At 34.6% G+C, this 11,514-nt stretch overlaps 1 pseudogene; it reads left to right on the forward strand.

The window, feature by feature from the left end:
• Positions 1-258: 258 nt before the first annotated feature.
• Positions 259-2,104, forward strand: LOC143237685 (serine/threonine-protein kinase meng-po pseudogene; annotated as a pseudogene).
• The last annotated feature ends 9,410 nt before the right edge of the window (positions 2,105-11,514 follow it).

Genomic DNA, 11,514 nt, shown 5'->3' on the forward strand with positions numbered 1-11,514 from the left:
CATGTAAAATTGCCGCTTTCCTACAGAGGGACATTATTTGCAAAAAAAAATAGACATAAATACCCCATAAGAAGAACTACAGGGACATATATTTTTGTTTTGAAATCTATTTCATGTTCGTTTTTTAAATGTGTATTAAGTGATGCTTAGAACGCTCAAGTTATTAAAAGTTTATTCTTCCTAGCTTTCTAATGTAAGTACTCTGTGTTGTTAAAATTATTATAATTTGTTTTCTTTATACAGACCTTTACATGAAGATCTAAAGTGACATATCCAGGGAGATATGAGCTCAACACGATCAATAACCGTTCACAAAATCCGTGATATCCCACTGCACATGACAAACCTAACTGATCACTATGATATAGTGCAAGAGATTGATCGGGAGATTATGGGAAAGTAATGTTGGCTATCCATAAAGAAAGGAAAGAAGAAGTCGCTTTAAAAGCAGTTCCTAAAGCAACCACGGCACTCAAAGATTTCCAGATAGAATTTCATTACAGCTACTTTCTGTCTCCCCACATGAACATACTTGACACCTACGACGTAAGTTTTGAAACCCAAGATCACTACATCTTTGCCCAAGAAGTGGCACCCTCTGGTGATTTATGGCAAGTAATTGAACAGCGGAATGGATTGGAAGAGAAAGACGTTAAACTTGTGGTGAGACAAGTGACATCAGCGCTTGAATTCATGCATAGCAAAGATTTGGTTCACCGAGATGTCCGAGCGGAAAACGTTTTGATTTTCCACGCCGATTTTTCGAAGATAAAGCTGAGTGATTTTGGCCTCACACGGCGGACGGGCACGCTGGTGAAGAAACGTACCCGTTCTCTGCCAACCTGTCCGCCAGAGATCTGGGAAACTGTTCATCTGGAGGGTTACAATGTTGAGATCGGTTCTGACGTGTGGCAGATGGGAATGCTGATCTTTGGAGCACTCTTTGCTAAATTCCCGTGGGAAAAAGCTGACATCACCGATCCAAACTTTACGGAATTTGTACAGTGGCAAAAAAGGAAAACCACGCGCACACCAAAAGACTTTAAAAGAATGACACCACGACTATTGCGACTTTTTCGTCGTCTGATGGATCCCAAACCATCGAAGCGTTATAATATTAAAGAAGTATACAAATATCTGGAAGACAAATGGTTATTTTGCAGAAGTCCAAGGGCTAGTACTGTCAGTAAAACACCCGAGCCTTCGGAACTAAGCGATCCCAAGGAGGAAACACTGGGGGGAACTTCTATCAACTTTCGGATTAGAGACTCGGGTAGATAAAAACGATAAAGAGAAACGGATAAATGACTGGATATTATCAAGTGTAAGTGACAACGTCACTTAAAAAACAAACTGCATTTCGACCACATATAAGATTGGCAAGTACCACAACGTTCCTTATGTATATTATTGTAATAACGACAAAAGCATTAAAGAAACAAAGCAGCCATGTTTATCCCAATCAGAATTACTTGGCATTGTAAGGCTTGTGGTGAGTATTGGGTTGTGAATGGCCTGAGGCAAGGAAGTATTATTGTATGACATCTCTCAACTGGATCCTTGTTGTTGTTTAACATTCACAAATATTGTTATGGTTTAAAATTAGTCAATTAGCAGTAAATTCTATTACTCCAAATAATTACTGTTAAACCGGCGTTCCTACTTACGTCAGAAAAGGAAGTAACAATATGATTTTATTTGTAGGAAACATAATTAGGTCTTTGGAAATGTTGGAAGAAATCTGATTGGTAAAATCCTACAGGAAAGAGCGAGAGGTAGGTAGTGACGTAATTGGCTTCATGACATTTACAGATGATTACAGGAGGGTAGTTTGACTTAGACACAGTAAGAAACAGAGAACAATGGAGAACCACACTTGTTGACCCTCAGAACATAAGTAACATTCTACACCAGGGTTCTTAAAATTAATTTTATTGGGAAGAAAATTAAATTATTGTCATAATGAAGTAAATACAGTCAATCAACTCTCACACAGTGAACACATGACAAGTTCTGTGTTCCATTGTTTTAGAATTATTTTCTTCTTTTTTTTTATTTCCTGCCAGATGACGCTGTGAAGTGAAACTTCTCTATTGAAGTACTCTTCTAGGGTGGCCAGCCATTTTAACTTGACACATCAAAATAAAAAAACAACAAAAGATAACATAATGACGTTATGGGCAATGGAAAAAAAATAACAGAACAAGATACAAAAACAACAATGTAGTAAACAAAACAAAGTTAGGTGGTGCTAGTGTTCTTTATATTGAGCCGAAATTAGCTAATGTGAAATAAATGTTTTTATACGTGATGACGAGAAAACCCACTCGTAGATAAAATTATATATGTAAAAAACACTTGTAGATAAAATTTTATGTGTAAAAATCCCCACTTGTAGATAAAATTGTATAAGTAAGAGAAACAACTCTTGTAGATAAAATTATACATGACATTTTATGTTCACAACACTTTGGACTGCGACACCATTCCTTTGGTGATTTTGTACTTTAATGAAATAGAATGTTTGATATCACGAGGTTTATCAAATATAGAGCATTACAAATAAACATGCAACAAATCTAATGTAGAAAAGACATGAATTACAGGCAAATCGATATTTTAATAGAATAATATTGGTATATATATCATTATAGAGAGATAGAATAATCCAAGTAAGAATCAAAAGATAAGTTTGAATTATATTTTGGCCCATTTGAAAAAATATCCATGATATTGACAGGTTAATGGGTATTTATATTGTGGCAGAGAAAACAATGTTATGTCACAAAAGTTAAAAAATTATAACATTGAATGTGATAAAAAAAGAAATAATCGAACAAGAAATTTAAATATTAAGTGTCGTCATTGTTTTTAATATTCGGTCAAACATTTTTTCTGTTCATCTTCAACACCAGTTTGACTTTTGCAGTAAACTGAAAATTTTATCTGTCAATTTTCAACACCTATTTTGTCTGTAATGTTGTAGATAAATAAACAAAACCAGGTGGCGACACCGTTTTTGGCATTTAACTTGATATTTTTCTCTACCCATTTCCAGCACCAGTTCTGTCCACAATTGTTAAACAGAATAGAATGTTAGGTGGCGCTACTATTTTTGGTATCGAATTGAAAGTTTTATCTGTCCTTTTCCAACGTTATCTTTATCTTTCGTCAGTAATTTTGTAACAGAAAAAAAGATGGCGCCATCGTTTTTAGTGATGACTTGAACATTTTCTCGATGAAACTTTGTAGAATGGACAGCAGCTGCCTGTTGTGGAGACACAAACGTAGAGGACAACGTTTCGAAAATCTTCCGCATTTCGTCTTCAAGTCAGTGTGTTTGTAGGTGCTGACGGTTTTTATATTGTCCTGGTGGATTGTGGAGAGCGTATTGTGATTGGTTGGATTATCACTGTTTCTGACTGGAGGAGAGATTTCCTGCAAATTCACCAATGGCAGCCACAGGTTACTCACCTGTAATCCAGAATCTCTGTTCAGTGAACGTTTAATGGTGTTAATATAAAATTATTCTTTGATTTTTCTTGTCTTTCAAAATTCGTTTGTCTCAATGATTCTAGTTTTCCCCCAGTTTATTCTTGGTCCAGTTGACGTGGTGTGCTCTGCAATGACTGAATTTTATGTTTTCATAAGTCTTGTATTATCTTTCTGTTCTTTTATTCCTGTCACGGGTTTTCTTCCCGTTTCTTCAATGTATGTATTGTTGCAGGAACACGGAATTTTCTCTGTCCATTTCCGGTGCTAGTACTGTTTGTTTGTCCACATTGTGGTAAACATAAACAGTAAACTCTAGTTTTAATAAAACACCAAATTTACAGAGCTTCTCGATAGTGCTTTTATGGCCGAGCTGATAATTCTCTTTTGTGTATTTGTACTTCATGGACGTAGTACATACGAATTAACGTTCATACAGAATTTTGTTCTTTAAATTGTAAAAAGCCAAAATGTATTATTTGCAATAAAACATTAAAGCTCTATACAACTGTCAAATTATACGTAACAGATAATCGCAACGAGAATACAATCATGTCTTGGAATAATACTTTTAGTATTTCTTATAAATGCTTCCCGGGTGAACTGATGTACAGTGCATTGTTGTCCCAAGTTGAAACAATAAATAATGTGTACAATAACTGTTTATAATGAGAACAAAAATTAGTTACTATAAAGAAAGTATGATATCCTGTATTTAGTACGACACGTACAATTTATTCAAGCCATACGTTTGTGAGAACATTTATTTAAAAAATATATTCATGTTCTGTCACAGTTAGAGAATATGAAATATTATATAAATATACATGAACACAACCTTGTGGTGGTATGTATATAAATACACATGAACACAACCTTGTGGTGGTATGTATATAAATATACATGAACACAACCTTGTGGTGGTATGTATATAAATATACATGAACACAACCTTGTGGTGGTATGTATATAAATATACATGAACACAACCTTGTGGTGGTATGTATATAAATATACATGAACACAACCTTGTGGTGGTATGTATATAAATATACATGAACACAACCTTGTGGTGGTATGTATATAAATATACATGAACACAACCTTGTGGTGGTATGTATATAAATATACATGAACACATCCTTGTGGTGGTATGTATATAAATATACATCAACACAACCTTGTGGTGGTATGTATTTTGTTTATTCTTTACCATTAAAACGAACTAAAGTTTTGTTTGAAGTTAAGCACAATGCTACATGATGAGTTACCTTTGTTTTGCCCATAGCGGGTTGTGAAACTCGATTTCTACTGTTATTAGTTCGCAGACATACCGCTTGCCACTGGGGGTCAATTTAAAGATATAGATAAATAGACATTAAGCCTGAGATGGCCTTGGTTGTTAGGGGATTCGACTAGGGATCCTGTGACTAAATATATTCGCCCTTTCATGCGTGGAAACGTTATAATGTTACATTCAATCTTTTTTTTCTTTGGTAAAAGTGGCCCAAGAATCGTTTATCACTTCTAATTTAGGAACGAATAGCGCAGATAGCCATCGAGTATCTTTACACAAATTTCAAACCAAGCTTATAAGAAAAACACTTTCAAGTATACTTCAGTCTTTGTAATTGCGACATAGAATAATAAAAATGTGTTATATGTTATTAGAACGAAGTCGATATCATTAATAGAACTTCCGCTACGTTTCATCACTAACTGAATACTGACTTCGTTCTTCAGGTAATACAATGTTATAAACAAGAATCCAGATCCAAAATAAAGGACAAAATACCTTATAAATAAAAGTACTAATTTCGACCAATATCGTACAAACTTGCAAGTAAACATAATCACAAATACTGATAATTATTCTAGGGACAACTGAGATCTTAAGTTTCTTATTTAAACAGTTAAATCCTTCATCAGCAAAGGTAGAACCTCTTGAATTCTTCTTATCAAAGAGGTCGTATATGACATTCTAAAAACAGCAATATGATAAAACATGTAATCTTACTGTAATGGACGTAGCGTGTATGTCACTAACAATGTATGTAACCAAAACTCCTGCACCATCTCCTAAATAGCCCTGCAAACAAAAATTCAAGTAAAAATCAAAAAGTAAGTTTGAGTTATATTTTAACGTATTTGAAAACAATGTGAATGATATTAAAAGTTACTTAGGTTGTTGAAGAACAAAACTGTCACGTCTCTAAAGTTAAGAAATAATAACATTGAATATAAGAGAAAAACATGTACAAGAGATTTTAAAAAATTAAGTGTAAGTCAGTATCTATTTATTTAACCAAAACTCCTCTGTCATGTACTGAGTGGCATCCTTAAAACATATTCACACTTTGGGTATTCAAGATACAAATAATCAGCTACGTATATGTGACAACCATTTCTTTGTAATAGAACACGCTTTAAAAAAAAACTTACTCTACTCACAACCAGAACATCACTTTCACTAGCACTGTACACGAGAGTTTTATTATATCTTTATTGATGTAATTTTTTAATGTGGTACTAAGAAAGTTCTAGAAAACATTTTTTTTCAATAAACGGATCCACTTTTAAAATATAAAAAAGCACAGTTTATGTCAGCAAAATGTTTTAAGAATTTTAACTTTGTACATTGCAATACTCTGATACAGTGATTTGTGTATTACTAAAGAATACAATCAGAATGCTCTTCCTGTGCAGTACTTTTCAGAAAAAAATGCTTTTAGAAAATGTCCATTTTATTTTGTTTTTCAATCAAATATGAATACCATATAGGATGTCATATCTCCTTGTATACATATAATATTTTTTTCCAACGCTTATAAATGGAATAATAATACCAGATTGTCTAAAACGTGGGTACAACCTGCCATCAGCCACCCCAATGAAACTCAATGGTCCTTCATCTATCGGTCGAATTACGAAAACCGATATATACTGTCCAATTGTCCAACCTGTACTTTTTACAACAAACCAATTATACTGTACCAGTTACATTATGCTATACTGTACCAACTAAATCAAGCCATACTGTTCTAACTTAAACAAGTTATACTGTTTCAAATTAATAAACCTACATTGTACCAATTAAACGAAACTGTAGTGACTGTACCAACTTAAACAAGCTATACCATACTAAATTAACAAAGCTATACTGTACCAACTAAGACAAGCTATACCGTACTAAACAAACAAAGCTACACTGTACCAACTAAAACAAGCTATACTGTATTAACTAAAACAAGCTATATTGTACCAACTAAAACAAGCTATACTGTATTAACTAAAACAAGCTATATTGTACTAAATGAACAAAGCTATACTGTACCAACTAAAACAAGCTATACTGTATTAACTAAAACAAGCTATACTGTATTAACTAATACAAGCTATAGTGTATTAACTAAAACAAGCTATATTGTACTAAACGAACAAAGCTACACTGTACCAACTAAAACAAGCTATACTGTATTAACTAAAACAAGCTATACTGTATTAACTAAAACAAGCTATATTGTACTAAATGAACAAAGCTACATTGTACCAACTAAAATAAGTTATATTGTACCAAATAAACAAAGCTATATTGTACCAACTAAACTAAAGTATACTGTACTAAATGAACGAAGCTATACTGTGCCAACTAAAACAAGCTACACTGTACTAACTGAAAGAAGCTATACTGTACTAAATGAACAAAGCTATAGTGTACCAACCAGAACAAACTATACTATACCAACTAAAACAAGTTATAGTGTATTAAATAAACAAAGCTAAACTGTACTAACTACAACAAGCTACACTGTACTAACTACAACAAGCTATACTGTACTAAATGAACAAAGCTATAGTGTACCAACCAGAACAAACTATACTATACCAACTAAAACAAGTTATAGTGTATTAAATAAACAAAGCTAAACTGTACTAACTACAACAAGCTACGTTCTAAGTATTAGCCGTTTTATAAGAATAAATTAATTAACGAAAAACAAACATAAATTAATGAAAGGAGTCTGGAGTGGTTTCTCTATTAATACTCTGAAGTCAATAATTTCAAGTGAGTTTAAGAGATAACTTGATAACTGTATAAATAATAAGGGTTTGTTTTGAGAATTATTTTTAAATGTATTTATTTAATAGTTATAGTTCTGTTTAGAGGATGAGACAGCAAGATGGACAAGTAGGTCTGATGTTGTCCCTAAACATTGTGTTACATTACATAAAAACAAGACTGTTAAATCAACCTAACCATCCCACTAATGTTTCATGTATTGTATTGTTATCTACATACTATATATAAAACGAATTTTTAAATGTAAATCGAACCTTTATCATCCTGGCGTATAAAATAGCAGATAACAGGCATAAAACTTGAAGCAAAATACTTTTTTTTATGATAACGTTAATCAAAATAATGGTTTACTGCAGTAAAATATGTTTAACATCATCTTTTTCGTTTCTGAAGTAACTGTTTGGTGGTGAGATCGAAACTGTTTGTCTTGAAAATACCTCTTTTTAAGCCGCTAGAAAGAATATTCTAACAGTGGCACAGCGGTATGTCTGAGGACTCAGAGGGCTAAAAACAGAGTTTCGATACCCGTGGTTGGCAAAGCACAGATAACCCATTGTGTAGTTTTGTGCTTAATTCAAAACAAACAAACAAAACCTTTAAATGTAGAGATATGTTAGATCGTCAGGAATATACACCCTCTAGATCAACTGGTTTGTCATATGCTTATTAAGTTATATGTATTCTTTAGACTTTATTTGCAGTATTACTGTAACTTAGAAAGTCCGTTTTGACAGAAACGTAAACATGATGACAGCACTAGCCACGCACCTATATTCCTTAAGCGAATAGAGTTGGATGAAATTTCTGATGATTAAAAAAATATGAACAAATATCTATATACTTCTTTAGACACAACACGCACTGGTAAAAACATGAATGTCATATTTGTATAAAAATAAAAATTTGCTTTCACATGTATAGCCACTTACATATTACTTACTGACTCAATTACCGAACTCTGGACGGAAGTTATGTGTACACTTTCACATGTATAGCCACTTACATATTACTTACTGACTCGAGTACCGAACTCTGGACGGAAGTTATGTGTACACTTTCACATGTATAGCCACTTACATATTACTTACTGACTCGAGTACCGAACTCTGGACGGAAGTTATGTAAATTCATGAGCAATGAAAGGTTATTTTAGGACACGAAAAGTTGATTCTCTTGTACCATATTTAGTGAAAATCCATCACAAGGGGTCAAAGTGGTGGTAAAATACGACAATAAAAATGAAAACGCTAAATGCAAAACTGAACATTTGTATGTATCCCTACATGAATGTAATAATAAACCTCTTTACCAGTTTTGGGTGAATATCCATCCATACCCTGCGAAGTAGTTACGTGGACACACAACAGACAGTCCAATTATATTTATATATATTCCTTTGTAAACAGAACAGGAATGACCAAGTGGTTAGTGCGCTCGACTCGTAAGCTGAAAGTCGCGATTTCGAATCCCCATAATGTCACACGTATTCGCCCTTTCAGTGGTGGGAGCGTTATATGTGACGGTCCATCCCACTATTTGTGAAAAAAGAAGAACCCAAGAGCCGGCGGTGGGAAGTGATGACTAGCTACTTTAAACTGCTAAATTATGGATGGCTACCGCAGATATCCTTGGTATAGTTTTGCACGAAATTCTTAACAAACAAACAAATTTATTGTACATGAAGACTCCAATATTTCGGCAAAGTTTGAATTTACAAGGTTTATGTTGTCGTTATTATTTTTCTGTCATAAAAATAGTTTCTCACTCTGGTTTATTTTGAATTTCTCGCAAAGATATACGAGAATTATCTGCGCTAGCCGTCCCTAATTTGGCAGTGTAAGACTAGAGGAAAGACAGCTATTCATCACTACCCACCGCCAACTCTTGGGTTACTCTTTTACCAATGAATACTGGGATTGCCGTCACATTGTAACGCCCCCACGGCTGAAAGGGCAAGCGTATTTGGTGTGACGAAGATTCGAACCCGCAACCTTCAGATTACGAGTCACGAGCCTTAACAACCTGGCCATGCCAGGGCCTCCTAACCCTGGCAATGTTTTACAATTTTAAATCCTCCGTTATCAACAACTTCAGATAAAAGAAAGTTACGTAAATCGATGAGAACTAAGAATTAACCAGGTAAGAATGCAGTCAATTTCATACACCGATAGAACCATTAACTAGAACATAATCTGCCCCATGAAAACAACCCTTGGTCAGAATGCGTTTATTCCTAGGCTGGATGTTGTCGCTAGGCTGGATGTTGTCGCTATTTTCAGTAGCTCATTATCAATTTATTATTAATAAATTACGAATCAATTTCACGTTTTGTTTTAACCATTGAAAGATAATATTCTTTGTAATAAAGAAGCTACTTAACCTGTATTAATATAAAATATACTAAAATAAGAAATTACGATATAAATCTGTTGGTCTCAAACTTTTCATATTCGCGTACCACTTTAATGTTTTTCTTAATTATAAAGACATAGGTCAGTGGAGGGTGATATCGTCCCCTGTGACGTAAATAGTTTATTAACCAATGCGAATTCAACATACGGGTTGAATAGCGCGAGAAATTTTCAGCGCGAAAGTTTTGCCAACCAACGATTATGGTGGGGCATGTATCATTATTGCAGTTTAAAGACGATGCTAATAATAAAATACTATTTAAAAAAAGAAGGCCCGGCATGGCCAAGCGTGTTAAGACGTGCGACTCCTAATCCAAGAGTCGCGGGTTCGAATCCCGGTTGCACCAAAACATGCTCGCCCTTTCAGTCGTGGGAGCGTTATAATGTGACGGTGAATCTCACTATTCGTTGGTAAAAGAGTAGCCCAAGAGGTGGCGGTGGGTGGTGATGACTAACTACCTTCCCTCTAGTCTTACACTGCTAAATTAGGGACGGCTAGCACAGATAGCCCTCGAGTAGCTTTGTTCGAAATTCCAATAAAACAAAACTAACGATTGTATTTGTCGACGGCGATTGATAATACGTCAAAAAGAGTATTATGGTTTATAATTTCTTACCTATTGATAATACATAAGAAATATCTTGATAAGCAATGTTCATAAGGATCACAGTAAAGGAAAAAAATTATATCCCACTAAACTTGAGAAGTGGAACAACAAACTTCAGCCATAATCCATTTAAGAAAATGCACAAAAGATTGTTGGAGGCCGCCATGACATATGACATTGAAAGGTGACAGGACCGGGCATGAAAATATTACTCACCCAAAATTCAATGTTCGGTTAATGTCGTCACCTTGCAGATCGAAGGAAAATCCTGAAAATTGTCAGTTTACGATTTAATTGTTCGAGATAAATAAATGAAACATCACAGGTGAACATGAAATTTAAGTGACAACACCAATTTTGGGGAGCGATTAGTTTCACATATAGCGTATTTGTAGCAGCAGTCATGTGTGGATTTTTACTAATATGGGAGGGAAAGGCAGTTCAATGCTCTATATGATTCAATATGAAACACTTATTCCGAAATTTATAGATGTTATCTCAATTAGCTATCGGAAAGAAGAGGCGACAGAACGATGAAGGGTAAATGGCATGAGCCATTGTAGTCGTTAGAATTCTTCCTCAGCAGGCAACATGTCCAGTAGAGATGAGGAGGACTTGAGTGTATCTCATGACTCTTCTATCGTAAGTGTCCAAATGATTAATCTGGGTGGCATGTGACGCCAGAATGCCTTCATCACTTCACCACACTCACCACCGTCGTTTTTATCATCCATACATTCCTTTTCCACCAATCCGCAGACTCCAACAACAAGTCAAACCCAGCTGGAGTTCGCTGAGCCCGATGCTGCCCCAATCTTTTGGGAGCTCAAAACATCCCAAATAGCTTCGGCATCCAGGAAAAATCAAAACAAAAAAGAGGCCATGCCGAAAGCTTTGTCTGGCAAGGCTGCGCTGAAGTGGC

Source organism: Tachypleus tridentatus, chromosome 13, assembly GCF_004210375.1.
Source record: "Tachypleus tridentatus isolate NWPU-2018 chromosome 13, ASM421037v1, whole genome shotgun sequence".
NCBI classification, from domain to species: Eukaryota; Metazoa; Arthropoda; class Merostomata; order Xiphosura; family Limulidae; genus Tachypleus; species Tachypleus tridentatus.